Below are 6482 nucleotides of genomic sequence, written 5' to 3' on the forward strand. Positions count from 1 at the left end.
CTGGCCTGGGAACGCCTTGGTATTCCCCCGGATAAGCTGGAGGAGGTGGCTGGGGAGAGGGAGGTCTGGGCCTCTTTGCTTAGGCTGCTGCCCCCGCGACCCGGCCTCGGATAAAGCGGATGAAGATGGATGGATGGATGGATGTACAACGAAATTGTGGATGCTCCACACCAACTGTGAATGAAATATAAATAATAGACAGAAGAAATAAATAACAAACAGGAGAACCATATAATATCAAGAAAAACGTATACAAATAAGAAATATAGACAGATAAATAGATAGCGTTTGTTAACAGTCTGAATTGCCCAGGGGAAGAAGTTGTTTGTGTGTCTGGAGGTGTGGGACCTGATTGACCTGCGGTGCCAACCAGAGGGCTGCAGGTAAAACAGGTTGGAGGGAGGGCAGAATAGTAAAAAGTTATCTTTCTCATTATTCACAATAATGATGGACGCCACTGAAAACACTTCAACCGCAAATTTTTTTTTCTGCCAGTTTGTCCCTTGACAGCTTAAAAATAATTTTACTTAAATTCCAACCAACTACTGGGGTAGCCAATAACACTCTTTATTTATGAGTGTTTCAAATGTGTTATGGGGAAACCAGGTAAACTGACTTGGTCTTAAGTAACACTTTTCTACCTTATTTGAGTCCTTTACACAACTTGAGTGCTCATCCGCCATTCACATGCAATCATACTCAGATGGATGCATCAGAAATTAACTTGGGGTTAGTATCTTGCCTGAGGCATGTAAACTGGAGCAGATGGGGACTGAACTAGCCTTCCAATTAGCAGTTCACCTGCTCTACCACCTGAGCTACAGCCACACCGTAACAAGATAATACGGCGCCATCTCCCTCCAGCAGCAAAGGTACGCCATCATTGAAATGAAGCCAACTCAAAGACTCACCGGAGCCAGCTTCTCCACAAAACAGCAACATGGTGGACATGGGTTAGGGAGGACTCAGGCGCAGACAGGATTAGATCCAACAAAGCGGTTCATTTACAGGTCACCAAAGTGCAAGCTATATACAAGTAAAGAAGGAATCCAAGGGTCCAGGGTCCAAAAGACAGTTGGGGAAGGGGAAATCCTCTCACACTCTCCCACGCGTTGACACACTTGTACTCCAAACAGGAAAAGGAAGGAAGAGAAGGAAGAAGGTAGATTTATATATATATATGTTCATTCAAAATATGAATTTATGCAATGTTAGTATATAGGGACCAAATGCTGATGACCCCTCCTTTTTTCACACTCCTTTTAATATCTGAATGTCACAAAGCCCTACAGCATTTTATAAACTATAAAGTCCCAGGGCCAGATGGTTTTCGAGTGGAGTTTGTCAACGAATTTTGGCCTACGCCAAAAGAAAAAAGGGGCAAAAGACAGGACCCCCGTCTTCAGAAATTCTCTTCTGAAGACAATAAATTCTTATCCATATCAGATTACTCAATTACTCCACTTCATTAACTGAAGTAAATCAACCTCAGCTGATTGCTAAGTCAATCTTCTCAGCAACTACTCTGAGCACCTGGTCGTGTCGCAAACGATACCGACCATTGGCCAGGGAATTTGGGTAGCTGCTGAGGAGGTGTTCTAGGGTCCCTCTTCCAGAGCACAGGGGAGAGGCAGGTGTCTTGCTCTTCCCCCACACACTGAGGTTTACTGGGCTTGGCAGGGTGATGTCTACTTCCTGCATAAGGAATCAGATGCGGTGGAAGTCTGCCTGCATGATGTTTGCCCAGGTGACCTTGTGCTGCAAGGTACTCCCCCACCTTGTCAATGCTCCCTGCCGCTTAAGTCCTACGGCTCTGCTTGGTCGCTCCTCCTCTAGGACCTCTTCCTGGAGTAGTGGTGTCTCTCTTTTCCCTGTTCCCTGCTGACCTGGGCCTTTGGAAAGTACCCCAAGCCTGCTCCCCCTGTTGCTAAGACCCCCACCAGTGCCTTCTGCCTTAGGCGTGACTCTGCCACCACAACTGCCTTCTCAGCCTTCCATTTTCTACCTGTCCTTACCTCGATGCCTGCTGATGCCAGCTTGCAGTCTTGTGCATGCCACATTCAATTCTTCTCTGAGGAAAAATTTAAAATGGCACGCACAAGAGAAGCAATAGCAACATTTATCTATTGTTATTACGAGCTGCATTGTCTCACTCACAGCATGATGATCCCCGGCTATCAAGACTAGCCACTGGGACATGGAATGCCACCTCTCTGGTGGGGAAGGAGCCTGAGTTAGTGCGTGAGGTTAAGAGGTAACAGCTATATATTGCTCACATTAACCCCGACTATATTCAATTCAATTCAATTCCATTTTATTTATATAGCGCCAAATCACAACAAAAGTTGCCTCAAGGCGCTTCATAGATACAGAGAAAAACCCAACAATCATATGACCCCCTATGAGCAAGCACTTTGGCAACAGTGGGAAGGAAAAACTCCCTTTTAACAGGAAGAAACCTCCGGCAGAACCAGGCTCAGGGAGGGGCGGGGCCATCTGCTGCGACCGGTTGGGGTGAGAGAAGGAAGACAGGATAAAAGACATGCTGTGGAAGAGAGACAGAGGTTAATAACAGATATACAGAGGTTATCAACAGACATATCTGGGCTCTGGAACCAGTCTCTGTGAAAGGGGCTGGACTCAGTCTGAAATGGGTCCTGACTGTCGTCTGTGCTTATGCACTGAGTGGCAGTTCAGAGTACCCAGCTTTCTTGGATTCCCTGGATGGGGTGCTTGAGGGTGTTCTGGGGACTCAAGGCTCCTGTGGGCAATGACAGTTTGACCTGGAGGGGCGTGATTGGGAGGACCGGCCTCCTGGATCTGAACCTGAGTGGTGCTTTGTTGGAGGCCTTCTGTGCAAACCACAGGTTGACCATAACGAATACCATGTTCGAACATAAGAGTGACCATAATTGAATGTGGCACCATGACGCTGATCACGATTACCAGATCGATCTGGTAATCGTATCACCACACCTGTGGCCATATGTTCTGGAGACTCAGGTAAAGAGAGGGGCTGAGCTGTCAACTGATTGACACCTGGTGGTGGGTTGGCTCAGGTGGTGGGGCAGGTTGCTGGACAGATGTGGAGCACCTAAACATATAGTGAGGGTGCGCTGGGAACACCTGGCAGAGTCCCCAGTCTGCGAGACCTTCCCTCACACTTCCAGTAGAGCTTTAACAGCATTCCAAGGGAGACTGGAAACATTGAGTCTGAATGGACCATGTTCAGCACCTCCATTGCCAAAGCCGCTGCACTAAGTTGCAGCCGCAATGTGGTTTTTGCCTGTGGCGGTGGTAACCCCACCAGAGGTGAAGGGAGCCACCAGGCTGAAGAAGAGACTTTGGAGGCAGCTGATAGGTACTGACAGGCCAAGCGGAACACGGCTCAGGCAGTGGCTGAAGCAATAGCTCGAGTGTGGGAGGAGTTGGAAGAGGCCATCGAAAAATAATTTCAACTGCCTCAAAGAGATTCTGCCAAAACGCCAGGTGACCCAGGAGGGGATAGCAGGTCTCTACCTGGACTGTGTATAGTACAGGTGGAGTGCTGCTGACTTCGACTGAGTCAGGCAGTGGAAGGAATACTTTGAGGACCTCTTTAATCCTTAAGAGATCCTTGAAGACTTCCATGGAGGAAGCAGAGTCTGGGGACAAGCGCTACCTCCGGGGTCGAGGTCACTGAGGCAGTTAAACAACTGGGATGGATGACGTCCGCCTTGAGTTCCTGAAGGCTCTGGAACTTGTAGGACTGTCTTGGTTGACACACCTCTATAATGTTGTGTAGAGATCAGGGATGGTAACTCTGGAATGGCAGACTAGGGTGGTGGTTCCCATCTTTAAGAAGGGGGACCGGAGGATATGTTCCATATAGGGGGATCACACTTCACAGCCTCTCTGGGAAAGTCAGGATAGTCCATTTGTAGAAACTCTGATTCAGGGGAGACAATGCGTTTTTTGTCCTGGTCGTGGAGCACTGAACCAACTCTTTATCCTCTCAAGGATGCTTAAGCGTGCATGGGAGTTTGCCCAAACAGTCTACATGTGTTTTGTGGACTCGAAGAAGGCATTCGACCATGTCCCTTGGGGTGTCCTGTGGGAGGTGCTCCGGGAGTATGGGGTGTCTGGCCCATTGCTATGGGCCATTTGATCCTTATACAACCATTGCAAGAGCTTGGTTCGCATAGCCGGCAATAAATCGGACTCATTCGTGGTGGGTAATGGGCTCAGCCAGGGCTGCCCTTTTTCACCGATTCTGTTTGTAATTTTTATGGACAGAATTTGCTTGGAGAAGACACTCCTGAGTTTTTCTGATAAACTGGCAACATAGGGGATGACTTTGTTGTTCCGTTTGTCTTTCCAGTCCTTCCTAGTTGGTGTCTGATCTTCTGAGGGGCTTGTGGTGGTGGGTGCTCACCAAGGGTCCAGTGGCCGGTCTCCCTGGCATGGTCTGGGTGTGGGGCCTGGGGCCCTGGTAGCCTGTTTTGAGGTTGAGTCCCTCTTTGCATGGGAATGGTCTATGCCCACCACTACGTGGTGTTTGTTGACCCACGTCAGGATGTTCAGCCTAGGCTTCCAGGGCTCTTAAGTGCTCGCTGGCCTCTTGGTGGGGGAGGGAGGGAGTGTTTGGGAGAGGAAAGAGTTGAGACAGCTTGGGTGGGCTGGGGCTGTGGCTGTGTCTAAGACTCAGGCAGACTCTGCGTTGTTCTTTTTCATCTTCATTGTTGGTTGAGTGAGGTGCTGGTGCTGGGGACTTTTTACAGTGTGAAAGATGGGTGCTGGCCTTTGGTGCTAATAAAGTAAATTTTAAAAAAAAAGAATGAATGATCTCTCTCTCTACTCTGTCATTTGCTATGTCTGGGGGATTATATTAAAATTGCATTTTCTCTATTCGTTTCTTTAGAAAAAAACATGTTTAGTGCTTGTGGGCACTAAACATGGATTCATCCAGTACAGTAAGAAGTCTCCAACTAATGCAGCTAATTCTGTCTGTTTGAAAAATGAAAGATCCTCATAATCTGCAGCATAGCAGAGAGTGTAGCTCAGTTGCAGGATACACTGCTTTTTTCCCCATGTTGGATGAACTCTTTGTGATGTTTTGAACTTTGGAATTCGCCTTTTGAGTTGTTTCAGATTTCCTGTCAGAATAATTGATGGTGGCAATGTCAAGAAACTAGAGACCAAACAAATTCATATCACAGTGAAGTTGCCAGACTGTCTTGTCATGAATGAATATTTCATAGATATGTACAAACAGAATGACATGGGGGTACACAATACTCCTGTTTCTTTTTCATAAGTTAATTAGTCCCCATAAGCAATTAGAATTTCTGATTAGGTAAACAATAAGCATGAAATGAGTTTTGCAAAACCTTTGAATCCCTAACACATGTGTCTCTGCTGAGCAAAAAAGACAATGATGCTTTGCATCCATATAAAAGCTTCATGTGGTTCATGTTTAGCTTCCTCTTCTATAATAAGCAAACACCTTTTAAATGAATTAGAAATAGTTCAAGAGTTTTGATGAAGGAAAATGCAATCAGCTCCTCTACCCACATACAGGTTATTTACCTGCACATTCATTTGTGATCTGCATTTTTCCAATGACTGTAATATAGACAATGAGTCCTATGCAAAACTAGAACAGTTTAAAAAAACGTATTTGCCACCTTCCTGAGTTTTTACCCTTATGCATATCACATATAAATGCAGGAGGCAAACAAACTAACTAACTAGCTAACACAGAACAGAACAATCCTGATAAATGATCCCCACAAGGGTATGAAATCATGTAACTACCTGCCAAATACCTGCCCCTCCACGACATAGAAGCTCATAGAGCTGTATAGAATCTCAACCAGTGAGGCAGGTTATCAGCAGAAAATCGGTAGTTTAATGTTGTGGTGTGTGGGTATCCTGCAAGATCAGGATTATTTTGGGTTGTGTTGGCCAGTCTGGATGAGTACATGTTGTTAGAAGCTCCCTTATTTGGTCTGCCAGTTAGTCAAGGAGTGCCATTAGGTTCGTCAGTCAATAAGTGTGGATAATGTCAGGTCCTAGTGTTGTCCAGCTCTTCATTTGAGAGAATTGTTGGATGTCTACCTTTGTAATGTTGACTGGCACGTGCCCTAGGAGGTTGCTGTAGTCCACCCTTGATGACATGAGTGTTGTACAACACCTTTTTCTCACACATTCTTTCAGTATTGCTCAGTTTCAGCTATGTGTGGGTTTTTAGTTGTGCCATTCTTCTCTTGTACCTGTGACTACACTCTGGATGGGACTTTGGAGAATGGAATTCAATTTTTCTTTCTGTACATTACCACGATGATTTTAAAGTGCAGACTTTGAGCTTTGATGGGTTGAACAACAATATTGCATAATACAGTGGGGCAAAAAAGTATTTAGTCAGCCATCGATTGTGCAAGTTCTCCCACTTAAAATGATGACAGAGGTCAGTAATTTGCACCAGAGGTACACTTCAACTG

Source organism: Pundamilia nyererei, unplaced genomic scaffold (assembly GCF_000239375.1).
Source record: "Pundamilia nyererei isolate P.nyererei 1_Seehausen unplaced genomic scaffold, PunNye1.0 scaffold00165, whole genome shotgun sequence".
Lineage (NCBI taxonomy): Eukaryota > Metazoa > Chordata > Actinopteri > Cichliformes > Cichlidae > Pundamilia > Pundamilia nyererei.